This window comes from Arachis hypogaea, chromosome 19, assembly GCF_003086295.3.
Source record: "Arachis hypogaea cultivar Tifrunner chromosome 19, arahy.Tifrunner.gnm2.J5K5, whole genome shotgun sequence".
Taxonomy (NCBI): domain Eukaryota; kingdom Viridiplantae; phylum Streptophyta; class Magnoliopsida; order Fabales; family Fabaceae; genus Arachis; species Arachis hypogaea.
The window spans coordinates 133253560-133270789 of NC_092054.1; the positions used below are offsets into that span (position 1 = coordinate 133253560).

Consider the following 17230-nt stretch of genomic DNA (forward strand, 5'->3'; position numbering starts at 1 on the left):
TAACTTGAGGGAAAGGCTTGTTCTTGCCTCATTGGTCCTTGGATAAGGTAAGAGATCTCAAATCCTAGTAAAAATTCTAAATTTAAGCATTTGGGTATTGAGTTATTGTGTTTGGGTGTGATATTGTGGCTTAGGCATTGTATATATGTGTATTGGGGCTTGATTGATATCTTGGAAAGCTTGGAAATGAGCTTTTGTCTTGGAAATCTGATTTTGGGAGCTTTGAGACATTGGAAGTTGAGGAAAAAGTGAAAATTGAAGTGTTCCGGGTGGAACGAAAATCGGCCAAGGTATGGTTTTGGTTTCCTGTATCTAAAATGTAATGTGGTTGTGAAAACGTAGGCTAGTGACCCTAGGATAAGATTTTGAAAGATGTAGTTGATGGATGATATGAGTTGTGTTGTTATGTATGTATTTAGTGGATTGTGAAATAATGTTGATGTAATTGTTGGATGATTTGGATTGAGTTGAATATATGGATAATGGTGATAATGGTTGGTAAAGCATGTGATGTTGTATGGGATATGGACTAATATGTTTAATTGATGGTAAGGTTGAGGCTCTTGTTAGTGAGCATGATTGGGTCTATGATATTGATATGTGTATGTATAAAGTGATTGGTGAACTTGAATATGTGTTTGGGAAAATTGAGATATGGTATGTTGATCATGAATGGAATTATTGAATTGAGATTTGGTTAAATGAAGAAGAATTAGTGGGTTGATGATTGAAAGAGTGGATAGAAGTATTTGATATTGAATGACTAATTTTGGTTTATTTTAGGATGAATTTGGAAGTGTATGTTTTAAAAATTGGGAGTTTATGGGTTTTGGTAAAAATAGAATTTTGATGAACTTCAACGGATCATATCTTGAGCTATTGTTTTCGGAATTTGATAATTTTTATATCAAATGAAAGATAACTTCATAAGCTTTAAAATGATTTAAATTTGGTGGAAATCTAAATTTTGTGGAAGGAGATATGATCGTTGAAAGTTTGGGCCTGAAATATGAATTCTGCAAATTCTACAGAATTTGAGATTTCTAGTTTGTGTGCGCACGCACACTGGTGCGGTATTTACAACCACACTTACTAATCTGCAAGTGCACCGGGTCGTATCAAGTATTATCTTACGTGAGTAAGGGTCGATCCCACGAGGATTGATGGATTAAGCAACAATAGCGTTTGATAGGATTAGTTAGACAAATAGAAAAGAGTGTTGATGTGCAAAAAGCATTAAACAGTAACTCAGAATATCAAAGGCATGCACGTAAATAAATTGAAAATAAAATATTGAGAAGGCAGTTAAGGCTTCAGAGTTATCTATTTTCTGCATTGACTTTTCTTATTAACTATTTTAATCATGCAAGATTTAATTCATGGCAAACTATTTGTGACTAGACCCTAACTCCTTAGACCTTCCTAGTCTCCTCTAAAATTCATCAACTGCCAATTCCTTGGTCAATTAATTCCAATTAGAGGGTGATGATCAAATTCCAGTTTATATGCCACAAGAATCCTAATTGTCTAAAAATAAATGGATATATGTCACGTATCCTGTTAAATACAAACAATTAGAAATTCAGGATAATATGTTTTCAAGCTATTGTTCAAGTAAAGAGCTTTTCCAAGTTTTACAAGAACTCAAATAGAACATGGGTCATACTTCCGTTCCACCCAAATTCATAAAATAAAGAACGAAAATAATTATTGATATATAAATCAAAACATGAATTAAAATAGAAAAATAGTAATATCAATACATACAATAGACAGAGCTCCTAACCTTAACAATGGAGGATTAGTTGCTCATGGAATATGGAATGTAAATTTGTATGGAATAATATTGTGGAATGTTGTTCTGGAACCACCCTGTTGGGGTCCCTTTTATAACTAATCCTAATAATTTAAAAATCAAATTTCTAAAATTAAAATTAAAATAATAATATCTTTTCCTAAAATAAGATTTGAATTTAAATTCGAATTAATTAACAAGTCTTTAACTGATGGGTGGGGACCACTTGATTTGTCCATTCTGCAGCTTCTAATCTGTATTTTCTGGGCTAGAAACTGGGTTAAACAGCCCAGAAATCGCCCCCAGCGTTTTCTGTCAATTCTGCAGATCGCTCATGTGACGCGTTCGCGTCATTTGTGCAAATTCCAGTCCACGCATTCACGTCAGGTACGCGATCGCGTCATTGCGATTTCCTCTATTCCGCGCGGTCGCGTGAGCCATGCGTCCGCGTCGGTATTCGCTGGTCATCTCCTTGGCTTCTTCTCTTTCTCTGCAGAAACTTCATCAAATCCATCCGAATGCTACCTAAATTAAATAAAATTGCACAAAACTCAAAATAGCATCCATAGTGGCTAAAATATAATTAATTCTTAATTAAACTCAACAAATTAGATGCAAATTCACTAGGAAAAGATAGGAAAGATGCTCACGCATCACAACACCAAACTTAAACTGTTGCTTGTCCTCAAGCAACCAAAACTAATATAAGCTTAGGATGTGAATTTGCATGAGAATGAGAGTTCGATTAAGCCCATCTTCTCTTATAGTGGGGTTTACAACTACAATCCTGAACAATTTTGGCATCTCACTTTATCCTTTGAAGTTTAGAATGATTGGCATCTATAGGAACTCAGAATTCAGATAGTGTTATTGATTCTCCTAGTTCAGTATGTTGATTCTTGAACACAGCTACTTTATGAGTCTTGGCTGTGACCCTAAGCATTTTGTTTTCCAGTATTACCACCGGATACATAAATGCCACATACACATAACTGGGTGAACCTTTTCAGATTGTGACTCAGCTTTGCTAGAGTCCCCAGTTAGAGGTGCCCAGAGTTCTTAAGCACACTCTTTTTGCTTTGGATCACGACTTTAACCGCTCAGTCTCAAGCTTTTCACTTGACACCTTCACGCCACAAGCACATGGTTAGGGACAGCTTGATTTAGCCGCTTAGGCCAGGATTTTATTCCTTTGGGCCCTCCTATCCATTAATGCTCAAAGCCTTGGATCCTTTTTACCCTTTGCCTTTTAGTTTAAAGGGTTATTGGCTTTTTCTACTTGCTTTTTTTTTCTTTTTTTTCACAAGCTTTGTGTTTTTCACTGCTTTTTCTTGCTTCAAGAATCAATTTTATGATTTTTCAGATTATCAATAACATTTCTCTTTTTCATCATTCTTTCAAGAGCCAACAATTTTAACATTCATAAACTTCACTATAAAAAATACGCACTGTTCATGTCATGCATTCAGAATCACAGGAAATTCCATCACATTTAAGTAAATAAGACTATTCTTCAATATAGACCCACTTTCTCATGCAATATATCACTCCTGTATTTTTTTTATTTGAATTTAAGCTCAGTGAGTAATACATGAGACGTCTTTTCAGAATTAAAGAAATAAAGAGAAAACTAAACTAGACCTAGAATTCTAACTAATAAAGGATCATGCAACAAACATAACATAGAAAAAGAGGGGAGGAATAAAAAATGAAAGGAACTCAACCACCTTAGTTATCCTAGCGGTCGTTTATTCTTCAGGTTGTGCTCCTCAGTGAAGATGATTCGCCTCCCTTTTGGTGCCATAGGAATAAACAGAAAACCTATAAGCGAAGCGTCAACACCAAACTTAAAGGTTTGCTTGTCCTCAAGCAAAGAAGAACTGAAAATAAAAAGAAACAAATATTAGAATGAAATAAGAATAAAAGGATAAAAGAACAAGAGAGAATTAAGATTGGGAGAGGGAGAAAGAAAATTAAAACTAGGCGGCGAAGGCGAGGCGTACGCGTGGGTCGCGATTTTTTCATAATGACGCGTAAGCGTCAGGCACGCGTCCGCGTGACCAAATTTGTGCTTTTATCACACTTCTTGCCCCAAGCCGGCACAACTCTCTGCCCAAACACTCTTTTACGTCGAATTTGCAGGTCACGCGTTTGCGTCGGTGACGCGCCCGCGTGAATGGCGAAAATCACAAACGACGCGAACGCGTGGGGTACGCGTTCGCGTGGGATCGTTTGTGCGAAAGGCATGAGTCTAGCGCTACTCCTGCGCAACTATCTGTCAATTTTTATTTTTTTTACGCACACATGATTGACGCGTTCGCGTCAATGACGCTTGCGCGTCGTGTGCCCCCCCCCCCCTTTTTTTTGAAATATAGCTTGAGGTGTTCGGTTCCTGGAAGAACATAACTGCATGATCAGAAAATTAGTAAGAACTGAATAAAAATAAAATAAAATAAAATAACTAAGAAAACTACTACTATGAAAAATAGCTAAGGATACGAAATTATCGGGTTGCCTCCCGACAAGCGCTTCTTTATCGTCACTAGCTTGATGATCAGCTCCTCTAAGGAGGAGGATCATAGAGGCTCAGTGATGAGCGGATAATTTATACGCTTTTTGGCATTGTTTTTAGTATGTTTTTAGTAGGATCTAGTTACTTTTAGGGATGTTTTCATTATTTTTTATGTTAAATTCACATTTCTGGACTTTACTATGAGTTTGTGTGTTTTTTTGTGATTTCAGGTACTTTCTGGCTGAAATTGAGGGACTTGAGCAGAAATCAGATTCAGAGGTTTAAGAAGGACTGCTGATGCTGTTGGATTTTGACCTCCCTGCACTCAAAGTGAATTTTCTAGAGCTACAGAACTCGAAATGGCGCTCTTCCAATTGCGTTGGAAAGTAGACATCCAGGGCTTTCCAGCAATATATAATAGTCCATACTTTGGCCAAGTTTAGACGACGCAAACTGGCGTTCAATGCCAGCTCTCTTCCCAAATCTGGCGTCCAGCGCCAGAAAAGGATCCAAAACCAGAGTTGAACGCCCAAACTGGCACAAAAGCTGGCGTTCAACTCCAAGAAGGACCTCTACACGTGCAACACTCAAAGCTCAGCCCAAGCACACACCAAGTGGGCCCCGGAAGTGGATTTATGCATCAATTACTTACTCTTGTAAACCCTAGAAGCTAGTTTATTATAAATAGGACATTTCACTATTGTATTTGACATCTTTGGACGCCTGGTTCTTAGATCAGAGGGGCTGGCCATTCAGCCATGCCTGAACTTTCACTTATATATTTTTAACGGTAGAGTTTCTACACTCCATAGATTAAGGTGTGGAGCTCTGCTGTTCCTCAAAGATTAATGCAAAATACTACTGTTTTCTATTCAATTCATCTTGTTTCGCTTCTAAGATATTCATTCGTACTTCAATCTGAATGTGATGAACGTGACAATCATCATCATTCCCTATGAACGCGTGCCTGACAACCACTTCCGTTCTACCTTCGACTGAATGAGTATCTCTTAGATCTCCTAACCAGAATCTTCGTAGTGTAAGCTAGAATGATGGCGGCATTCAAGAGAATCCGGAAGGTCTAAACCTTGTCTGTGGTATTCCGAGTAAGATTCAATGATTGGATGACTGTGACGAGCTCCAAACTCGTGATTGCGGGGCGTTAGTGACAGACGCAAAAGGATAGTAAATCCTATTCCAGCATGATCGAGAACCGACAGATGAATAGCCGTGCCGTGACAGGGTGCGTTGATCATTTTCACTGAGAGGATAAGATGAAGCCATTGACAAGGGTGATGCCTCCAGACGATTAGCCGTGCCGTGACAGGGCATTGGATCATTTTCCCGAGAGATGACCGAAAGTAGCCATTGACAGTGGTGATGTATCACATAAAGCCAGCCATGGAAAGGAGTAAGACTGACTGGATGAAGATAGCAGGAAAGCAGAGGTTTAGAGGAACGAAAGCATCTCCATTCGCTTATCTGAAATTCCTACCAATGATTTACATAAGTACCTCTATCCCTATTCTATTATTTATTTTCGAAAACCCATTTCTGTTTTATATCCGCTTGACTGAGATTTACAAGGTGACCATAGCTTGCTTCATACCGACAATCTCCGTGGGATTCGACCCTTACTCACGTAAGGTATTACTTGGACGACCCAGTGCACTTGCTGGTTAGTTATGCGAAGTTGTGAAGATATGTTTAGACCATGATCCTGTGCATCCGTTTTTGGTGCCATTGCCAGGGAATCAATTTCGAACAACAATTCACAACCTGAGTAGCAATTTCGCATACCAAGTTTTTGGCACCGCTGCCGGGGATTGTTCGAGTTTGGACAACTAACGGTTCATCTTGTTACTCAGATTAGGTAACTTTCTTTTCATTTTCTTTTCAAAAAGTTTTCAAAAATTTTTCAAAATTTTTTCAAAATTTTCTCCTTTGTTTTCGAAAAAAAAAATTTTTAAAATAAAAATATTTTCAAAAATAAATTATTCTATGGCTTCAAAACTTTTAAGAATGAATTCTAGAGTTTCATGGTAACATGTTGAATCCTATCTGGCTGTAAAGCCATACCCAAACTGCTTTGGGATTGGCCTTCAACTAATCACCTCAGTGGAGTCATGTCCAATCCTTCTGGATAGGGTATGTCAGGCGTGTCATGTCTGAGTTACATGCTAAAGCTTGGCTGGCTATTAAGCCATGCCTGACCCTTTGATTGGAGCTTTAGAACATAAGATTCCTGGAATTCATATTAAAAATTTTGGAATCCTTGTTTTTGTTTTTCAAATAATTTTCGAAAAAAAATACAAAAAAATTAGAAAATCATAAAAATCAAAAATATTTTTTGTGTTCTTGTTTGAGTCTTGAGTCATGTTATAAGTTTGGCGTCAATTGCATACTCATCTTGCATTTTTCGAAAATTTTCATGCATTCATAGTGTTCTTCATGATCTTCAAGTTGTTCTTGGTAAGTCTTCTTGTTTGATCTTTGCATTTGCATGTTTTGTGTCTTTTCTTGTTTTTCATATGCATTCTTGGATTCTTAGTGTCTAAGCATTAAAGAATTCTAAGTTTGGTGTCTTGCATGTTTTCTTTGCATTAAAAATTTTTCAAAAATATGTTCTTGGTGTTCATCTTGACATTCAAAGTGTTCTTGGTGTTCATCTTGACATTCATAGCATTCTTGCATGCATTCATTGTTTTGATCTAAAAATTTCATGCATTGCATAATTTTCATGTTTTTCACTCTCATCATAAAAATTCAAAAATCAAAAAAATATCTTCCCCTTTTTCTCTCATAAATTCGAAAATTTGGATTGACTTTTTCAAAAATTTTTAAAATCTAGTTGTTTTTATGAGTCAAATCAAATTTTCAATTTAAAAATCTTATCTTTTTCAAAAATCTTTTTCAAAAATCAAATCTTTTTCATTTTTCTTAGTTATTTTCGAAAATTCCAAAAATATTTTTCAAAAATCTTTTTCTTATTTTTATATCAAATTTTCGAAAATAACAATAACAATTAATGTTTTGATTCAAAAATTTCAAATTTGTTACTTGCTTGTTAAGAAAGGTTCAAACTTTGAGTTCTAGAATCATATCTTGTGATTTCTTGTGAATCAAGTCATTAATTGTGATTTTAAAAATTAAATCTTTTTCAAAAACTAATTTCTATCATATCTTTTCAAAAATATCTTCTTATCTTATCTTTTTCAAAATATGATTTCAAAATATCTTTTCTAACTTCCTAACTTCCTAACTTCTTACCTTTTCAAAATTTGTTTCAACTAACTAACTAACTTTTTGTTTGTTTCTTATCTTTTTCAAAACTACCTAACTAACTCTCTCTCTCTCTAATTTTCAAAAATATCTCACTCTTTTTTCAAAAATTTCTTTTTTAATTAACTAATTATTTTAATTTTTAAAAATTAATTTTCGAAAATTACTAACCTTTTTCAAAAACTATTTTCAAAAATCACTAACTCTTTTTCAAAAATTATTTTCGAAAATTCCCCTTCTCTCTCATCTCCCTCTATTTATTTATTCATCTACTAACACTTCATCTCACCCAAATTCGAACCCTCTCTTCCATCTGTGTTCGAATTTCTTCTTCTTCTTTTCTTCTAACTCACACTGGGACCTCTATACTGTGGTAAAAAGGACCCCTATTATTATTATTTTTCTGTTCTCTCTTTTTCATATGAGCAGGAGCAAGGACAAGAACATTCTTGTTGAAGCAGATCCAGAACCTGAAAGGACTTTGAAGAGGAAATTAAGAGAAGCTAAATTACAACAATCCAAAGATAACCTTTCAGAAATTTTCAAACAGGAAGAGGAAATGGTAGCCGAAAATAATAATAATGCAAGGAGGATGCTTGGTGACTTTACTGCACCTAATTCCAATTTACATGGAAGAAGCATCTCCATTCCTGCAATTGGAGCAAACAACTTTGAGCTGAAACCTCAATTAGTTTCTCTGATGCAGCAGAACTGCAAGTTTTATGGACTTCCATCTGAAGATCCTTTTCAGTTCTTAACTGAATTCTTGCAGATATGTGATACTGTTAAGACTAATGGAGTAGATCCTGAAGTCTACAGGCTCATGCTTTTCCCTTTTGCTGTAAGAGACAGAGCTAGAATATGGTTGAACTCTCAACCTAAAGACAGCCTGAACTCTTGGGATAAGCTGGTCACGGCTTTCTTAGCCAAGTTCTTTCCTCCTCAAAAGCTGAGCAAGCTTAGAGTGGATGTTCAAACCTTCAAACAAAAAGATGGTGAATCCCTCTATGAAGCTTGGGAAAGATACAAACAGCTGACCAAAAAGTGTCCTTCTGACATGCTTTCAGAATGGACCATCCTGGATATATTCTATGATGGTTTATCTGAGTTATCAAAGATTTCATTGGATACTTCTGCAGGTGGATCCATTCACCTAAAGAAAATGCCTGCAGAAGCTCAAGAACTCATTGACATGGTTGCTAATAACCAGTTCATGTACACTTCTGAGAGGAATCCTGTGAGTAATGGGACGCCTATGAAGAAGGGAGTTCTTGAAGTTGATACTCTGAATGCCATATTGGCTCAGAACAAAATATTGACTCAGCAAGTCAATATGATTTCCCAGAGTCTGAATGGAATGCAAGCTGCATCCAACAGTACTCAAGAGGCTTCTCCCGAAGAAGAAGCTTATGATCCTGAGAACCCTGCAATAGCAGAGGTAAATTACATGGGTGAACCTTATGGAAACACCTATAATCCATCATGGAGAAATCATCCAAACTTCTCATGGAAGGATCAAAAGCCTCAACAAGGCTTTAATAATGGTGGAAGAAATAGGTTTAGCAATAGCAAGCCTTTTCCATCATCCACTCAGCAACAGACAGAGAACTCTGAACAAAATACTTTTAATTTAGCAAACTTAGTCTCTGATCTATCCAAGGCCACTGCAAGTTTCATGAATGAAACAAGGTCTTCCATTAGAAATCTGGAAGCACAAGTGGGCCAGCTGAGTAAAAGGATCACTGAAATCCCTCCTAGTACTCTCCCAAGCAATACAGAAGAGAATCCAAAAGGATAGTGCAAGGCCATTGACATAAGCACCATGGCCGAACCCAAAGAAGGAGAGGAGGACGTGAATCCCAAGGAGGAAGACCTCCTGGGATGTCCAGTGATCAATAAGGAGCTTCCCTCTGAGGAACCAAAGGACTCTGAGGCTCATCTAGAGACCATAGAGATTCCATTGAACCTCCTTATGCCCTTCATGAGCTCTGATGAGTATTCCTCTTCTGAAGAGAATGAGGATGTTACTGAAGAGCAAACTGCCAAGTTTCTTGGTGCAATCATGAAGCTGAATGCCAAATTATTTGGTATTGAGACTTGGGAAGATGAACCTCCCTTGTTCACCAATAAATTAAGTGATCTGGATCAACTGACATTGCCTCAGAAGAAACAGGATCCTGGAAAGTTCATAATACCTTGTACCATAGGCACCATGATCTTTAAGGCTCTGTGTGACCTTGGTTCAGGAATAAACCTCATGCCCCTCTCTGTAATAGAGAAACTGGGAATCTATGGGGTGCAAGCTGCTAAAATCTCATTAGAGATGACAGACAATTCAAGAAAACAGGCTTATGGACAAGTAGAGGACGTGTTAGTAAAGGTTGAAGGTCTTTACATCCCTGCTGATTTCGTAGTCTTGGATACTGGAAAGGAAGAGGATGAATCCATCATCCTAGGAAGACCTTTCCTGGCCACAGCAAGAGCTGTGATTGATGTGGACAGAGGAGAATTGATCCTTCAATTAAATGAGGATAACCTTGTGTTTACAACTCAAGGATCTCTCTCTACATCCATGGAGAGGAAGCATAAAAAGCTTCTCTCAAAGCAGAGTCAAACAAAGCCCCCACAGTCAAACTCTAAGTTTGGTGTTGGGAGGCCACAACCAAACTCTAAGTTTGAACTCCCATATCCAAACTCTAAGTTTGGTGTTGGAGAGTCTCAACAAAGCTCTGCACATCTGTGAGGCTCCATGAGAACCCACTGTCAAGCTACTGATATTAAAGAAGCGCTTGTTGGGAGGAAACCCAATTTTTATCTAACTATATTTTTCTTAGTTATATGTCTTTATAGGTTCATGATCATGTGGAGTCACAAAATAAATATAAAAATTGAAAACGGAATAAAAAACAGCAGAAGAAAAATCACACCCTGGAGGAAGCATCTGCCTGGCGTTCAACGCCAGAACAGAGCATGGTTCTGGCACTGAACGCCCAAAATGGGCAACATCCTGGCGCTGAACGCCCAGAACAAGCATGGTTCTGGCGTTCAACGCCAGAAATGGCAACAAATGGGCGTTGAACGCCCAAAATGGGCACCAACTTGGCGCTGAACGCCCAGAGTTGTGTGCAAGGGCATTTTGCATGCCTAAATTGGTGCATGGATGTAAATGCCTTGACACCTCAAGATCTGTGGACCCCACAGGATCATCTCAGGATCTGTGGACCCACAGGATCATCTCAGGATCTGTGAATCTCACAGGATCCCCACCCACCTCACCCTCTATCTCTCCATTCATGACCATCCCTTCTGTTTTCCATCCACCACTCACATCCATACACACATCCCTCCATCTCCTCCATATCTTCTTCTTCTTCTATTCCTTCTTCTTTTGCTCGAGGGCGAGCAACATTCTAAGTTTGGTGTGGTAAAAGCATAAGCTTTTTTGTTTTTCCATTACCATTGATGGCACCTAAACCTCTAAAAAAGGGGAAGGGAAGACAAAGGCTTCCACCTCCGAGTCATGGGAGATGGAAAGATTCATCTCAAGGGTCTATAGCTCAGTGGTAGAACATGTGGCTGCAAATCAAGAAATCCCTGAGATACCTCAGGGGATGCACTCCCCTCCACATAAATATTGGGAGCAAATCAACACCTCCCTAGGAGAATTAAGTTCCAACATGGGACAACTAAGGGTGGAACATCAAGAGCACTCCATCATCCTTCATGAAATAAGAGAAGATCAAAAAGCAATGAGGGAGGAGCAACAAAGACAAGGAAGAGACATAGAAGAGCTCAAGGACATCATTGGTTCCTCAAGAAGGAAACGCCACCATCACTAAGGTGGATTCATTCCTTGTTCTTACTTTCTCTGTTTTTTGTTTTCTATGTTATGTGCTTATCTGTGTTTGTGTCTTCATTACATGACCATTAGTAGTTAGTAACTATGTCTTAAAAGTTATGAATGTCCTATGAATCCATCACCTCTCTTAAATGAAAAATATTTTAATTCAAAAGAACAAGAAGTACATGAGTTTCGAATTTATCCTTGAACTTAGTTTAATTATATTGATGTGGTGACAATGCTTCTTGTTTTCTGAATGTATGCTTAAACAGTGCATATGTCTTTTGAAGTTGTTGTTTAAGAATGTTAAATATGTTGGCTCTTGAAAGAATGATGACTAGGAGACATGTTATTTGATAATCTGAAAAATCATAAAAATGATTCTTGAAGCAAGAAAAAGCAGCAAAGAACAAAGCTTGCAGAAAAAAAAATAGGCGAAAAAAAAAATAGAAAGAAAAAGAAAAAGCAAGCAGAAAAAGCCAAAAGCTCTTAAAACCAAGAGGCAAGAGCAAAAAGCCAATAGCCCTTAAAACCAAAAGGCAAGGGTAATAAAAAGGATCCCAAGGCTTTGAGCATCAGTGGATAGGAGGGCCTAAAGGAATAAAATCCTGGTCTAAGCAGCTAAACCAAGCTGTCCCTAACCATGTGCTTGTGGCGTGTAGGTGTCAAGTGAAAACTTGAGATTGAGCGGTTAAAGTCAAGGTCCAAAGCAAAAAAAGAGTGTGCTTAAGAACCCTGGACACCTCTAATTGGGGACTTTAGCAAAGCTGAGTCACAATCTGAAAAGGTTCACCCAATTATGTGTCTGTGGCATTTATGTATCCGGTGGTAATACCGGAAAACAAAGTGCTTAGGGCCACGGCCAAGACTCATAAAGAAGCTGTGTTCAAGAATCATCATACTGAACTAGGAGAATCAATAACATTATCTGAACTCTGAGTTCCTATAGATGCCAATCATTCTGAACCTCAATGGATAAAGTGAGATGCCAAAACTATTCAAGAGGCAAAAAGCTACAAGTCCCGCTCATATGATTGAAGCTATGTTTCATTGATAGTTTGGAATTTATAGTATATTCTCTTCTTTTTATCCTATTTGATTTTCAGTTGCTTGGGGACAAGCAACAATTTAAGTTTGGTGTTGTGATGAGCGGATAATTTATACGCTTTTTGGCATTGTTTTTAGTATGTTTTTAGTAGGATCTAGTTACTTTTAGGGATGTTTTCATTATTTTTTATGTTAAATTCACATTTCTGGACTTTACTATGAGTTTGTGTGTTTTTCTATGATTTCAGGTACTTTCTGGCTGAAATTGAGGGACTTGAGCAGAAATCAGATTCAGAGGTTTAAGAAGAACTGCTGATGCTGTTGGATTCTGACCTCCCTGCACTCAAAGTAGATTTTCTAGAGCTACAGAACTCGAAATGGCGCGCTTCTAATTGCGTTGGAAAGTAGACATCCAGGGCTTTCCAGAAATATATAATAGTTTATACTTTGGCCAAGTTTAGATGACGCAAACTGGCGTTCAACGCCAGCTCTCTGCCCAAATCTGGCATCCAGCGCCAGAAAAGGATCCAAAACCAGAGTTGAACGCCCAAACTGGCACAAAAGCTGGCGTTCAATTCCAAGAAGGACCTCTACACGTGCAACACTCAAAGCTCAGCCCAAGCACACACCAAGTGGACCCCGGAAGTGGATTTATGCATCAATTACTTACTCTTGTAAACCCTAGAAGCTAGTTTATTATAAATAGGACATTTCACTATTGTATTTGACATCTTTGGACGCCTGGTTCTTAGATCAGAGGGGCTGGCCATTCGACCATGCCTGGACTTTCACTTATGTATTTTTAATGGTAGAGTTTCTACACTCCATAGATTAAGGTGTGGAGCTCTGCTGTTCCTCAAAGATTAATGCAAAGTACTACTGTTTTCTATTCAATTCATCTTGTTTCGCTTCTAAGATATTCATTCGTACTTCAATCTGAATGTGATGAACGTGACAATCATCATCATTCCCTATGAACGCGTGCCTGACAACCACTTCCGTTCTACCTTCGACTGAATGAGTATCTCTTAGATCTCCTAACCAGAATCTTCGTGGTGTAAGCTAGAATGATGGCGGCATTCAAGAGAATCCGGAAGGTCTAAACTTTGTCTGTGGTATTCCGAGTAGGATTCAATGATTGGATGACTGTGACGAGCTCCAAACTCGCGATTGCGGGGCGTTAGTGACAGACGCAAAAGGATAGTAAATCCTATTCCAGCATGATCGAGAACCGACAGATGAATAGCCGTGCCGTGACAGGGTGCGTTGATCATTTTCACTGAGAGGATAAGATGAAGCCATTGACAAGGGTGATGCCTCCAGACGATTAGCCGTGCCGTGATAGGGCATTGGATCATTTTCCCGAGAGATGACCGAAAGTAGCCATTGACAGTGGTGATGTATCACATAAAGCCAGCCATGGAAAGGAGTAAGACTGACTGGATGAAGATAGCAGGAAAGCAAAGGTTTAGAGGAACGAAAGCATCTCCATTCGCTTATCTGAAATTCCTACCAATGATTTACATAAGTACCTCTATCCCTATTCTATTATTTATTTTCGAAAACCCATTACTGTTTTATATCCGCCTGACTGAGATTTACAAGGTGACCATAGCTTGCTTCATACCGACAATCTCTGTGGGATTCGACCCTTACTCACGTAAGGTATTACTTGGACGACCCAGTGCACTTGCTGGTTAGTTATGCGAAGTTGTGAAGATATGTTTAGACCATGGTCCTGTGCATCCGTTTTTGGTGCCATTGCTAGGGAATCAATTTCGAACAACAATTCACAACCTGAGTAGCAATTTCGCATACCACTCAGCTCTTCACCCCTTACTTTGAACTTCTTTTCTGTATCTCCATAACGTAGCTCAATATGCTCCAGAGAGAGGATTCTGATTACTGTATAAACCCATGCTGGATTGCTAGTCAACACCACCTTCATTCCTGGGGAGAAACCTTCAGTGGGGATCTTTTTGTTTCTCCATCCTCTGGGTATTTTTTTCTTTTTGGGGACTTCCTCCTTGGTGGATGATGCAGTTCCAACACCAAACTTAGGTTTGATGTCAGGCGAAATTTTATTGGTTGTCACCACAGGAGGTTTGAGTTGCAAATTTTGCTGTGCATCATCAGGGGGTTCTTGAAGGTTTGGATCAATAAGCTCAGCCTGCATGCACCTCTCTTCTTCACCTGTTGAATGTACATCTTTGAAGACATGAAAGACCAGTTGCTCATTATGCACTCTAAGCACTAATTCACCCACTTCTACATCAATCAGAGCTCTTCCAGTGGCTAGGAATAGTCTTTCTAGAATTATAGAGGCATTCTCATCCTTCCCTGTATCAAGAATTACAAAATCTGTTGGGAGGAAGAACTTACCCACTTTGACCAAGATATTCTCCACTAATCCGTATGCAGGCTTCATAGATTTGTCCGCCATCTGTAATGCTATCTTTGTGGGTTGTGCCTCTTGGATCTGCAGCTTCTTCATCACAGACAAGGGCATTAGATTGATGCTTGTTCCCAGATCACATAACGTTTTCTCAAAGGTTGTGCTCCCAATGGTGCATGGAATTTGAAAGCTCCCTGGATCTGGCATCTTCTTTGGTAAGTTATTCTGAATGATGGTACTGCATTCTTTAGTCAGGACCACTGTCTCATCTCCCTTTAAAGACTTCTTCTTTGACAACAGCTCCTTCATGAACTTGGCATAGAGAGGCATTTGTTCCAAAATCTTAGCAAAAGGAATATTGATTTGCAACTTTCTGAAGACTTCCAAGAACTTTGAAAACTGTTTGTCCTTGGTCTCCTTTTGAAGTCTCTGAGGATATGGCATTTTAGGCTTGTACTCAGGAGCCTTTGGCAAAGTAGGATGAGCGTCAAGAGAGTCTGAAAATAGGTTGTCCGCACACTTTGGAGGGGCGTGTTCTACTTCTTCCTTCTTCTCCTCTGGAACTTCTTTTTCTACTAACTCTTCATTGGCCTTGGTCTCAGAGCCAGCTACTTTACTACTTCTCAATTGAATAACCTTGCAATCTTCTCCTGGATTCACCACTGTATCACCTTGAAATGTACTTGCAGACCTCTCAAGTATTTGTTTGCTCAGTTGGCCCACTAGAACCTCTAAGTTTCTAATGAAGGCTCTGGTTTCCTGCATAACTTGTGCTTCTGTACTTGCCACTTGTTCACTTATTACGGTGATAGCCTTGCATTCCTTTCTTGGATTTGGAATTGTGTTACCAGGAAGGCTATTAGTGGTCCTCTGATCAATTTCATTAACTTTTGTGGCTAATTGACCCATTTGAATCTCCAGGTTCTTGATGGATGCTCTAGTTTCCTGTCTAAAACCTGTCAATATTGCTTCTAAATCATTGCTCTGCTGGAAATCGCCCTGAGAACTATTGTTGAAGTTCTGAGGTCTCTGAGGTTGGTCCCTCCATCCAAAATTTGGGTGATTTCTCCATCCCTGGTTGTATGTCTTAGAATATGGATCATTGTTGGGATTCCTAGGACCACTCCCCATGTAATTCACCTGTTCAGCAGAAGGTTGAGCATAATCATAATTATCATTTTGCATAAAGTTACCTGCCACGTCATAAGAGACTTCCTGTGGTGGATTTTGGGTGTTGATAGCTGAGACTTGCATGCCACCCATCTGTTGAGTAAGTAGATTTATTTGCTGAGACATAAGCTTGTTCTGAGCAAGAAGAGCATTCGCAGCTTCTACCTCCAACACGCCTCTCTTCTGAGGGGTCTCAGAGTTCACAGGATTCCTGTTAGATGTGTATAAATATTGGTTGCTTGCAACCAATTCAATCAGCTCAATAGTCTCCTCTGGTGTCTTCTTCTTGTGTAGTGAACCGCCTGCAGAAGTGTCTAGGCTCATCTTGGACATCTCACCCAAGCCTTCATAAAAAATATTTAGTTGGGTCCACTTGGAGAACATGTTCGGAGGACATTGCCTAGTCAGCAGCTTGTATCTCTCCCAAGCTTCATAAAGAGTTTCACCCTCCTTCTGCCTGAAGGTCTGAACCTCCAACCTAAGCTTAGTCAGCTTCTTTGGTGGGAAAAATTTAGTGAGAAACTCTGTAACAACCTTTTTCCAAGTATTCAGACTCTCCTTTGGTTGTGAATCTAGCCATAGCTTTGCTTTATCCCTCAGAGCAAACGGGAAAAGCATGAGTCTGTACACCTCTGAGTTCACTCCATTTATCTTCACAGTATCACATATCTGTAGAAAATTAGAGATAAATTGATTTGGGTCTTCGTGAGGAAGACCATGATACTGGCAATTTTGTTGCACCAGGGTGTTCAATTGTGGCTTCAACTCAAAGTTGTTTGCAGTTATAGGAGGCACCACAATGCTTTTTCCATAAAGATCCGCAGTAGGGGCAGAGTAAGAGCCAAGCACTCTCCTTTGTTGCTCATCCCCCGGATTTGCCACATTGGCATTAACAGCGTTATTATTTGCTATAGTGGACTCTGCAGCCTTGTAAAGTCTTGCTTGTTGTAAACGTCGTCTGAAAGTTCTTTCAGGTTCAAGATCAAAGTCTAAGAGATGTTCTTCGTCTCTATTCCTACGCATACACAAGCAGAAAACAAGAAAAAATGGGACTCTCTACGTCAAAGTGCAGAGAAGTCCTTGTGAGGTAACCTGTGTAAAATAATAAAATAAAAATACTAAATAAAAAAATAAAAAAAAATTGAAAATTGAAAAGAAAAAATAAACAGAAAAATTAAAATAAAATTA

The 17230-nt window shown here is 38.7% G+C and overlaps 1 non-coding gene across 1 annotated transcript; it reads right to left on the reverse strand.

The window, feature by feature from the left end:
- Window positions 1-8544: 8544 nt before the first annotated feature.
- On the reverse strand, window positions 8545-8652 carry LOC112781291 (small nucleolar RNA R71). The gene has a single exon (XR_003192076.1). It is a non-coding gene; the product is annotated as a small nucleolar RNA R71 (small nucleolar RNA).
- Window positions 8653-17230: the final 8578 nt, after the last annotated feature.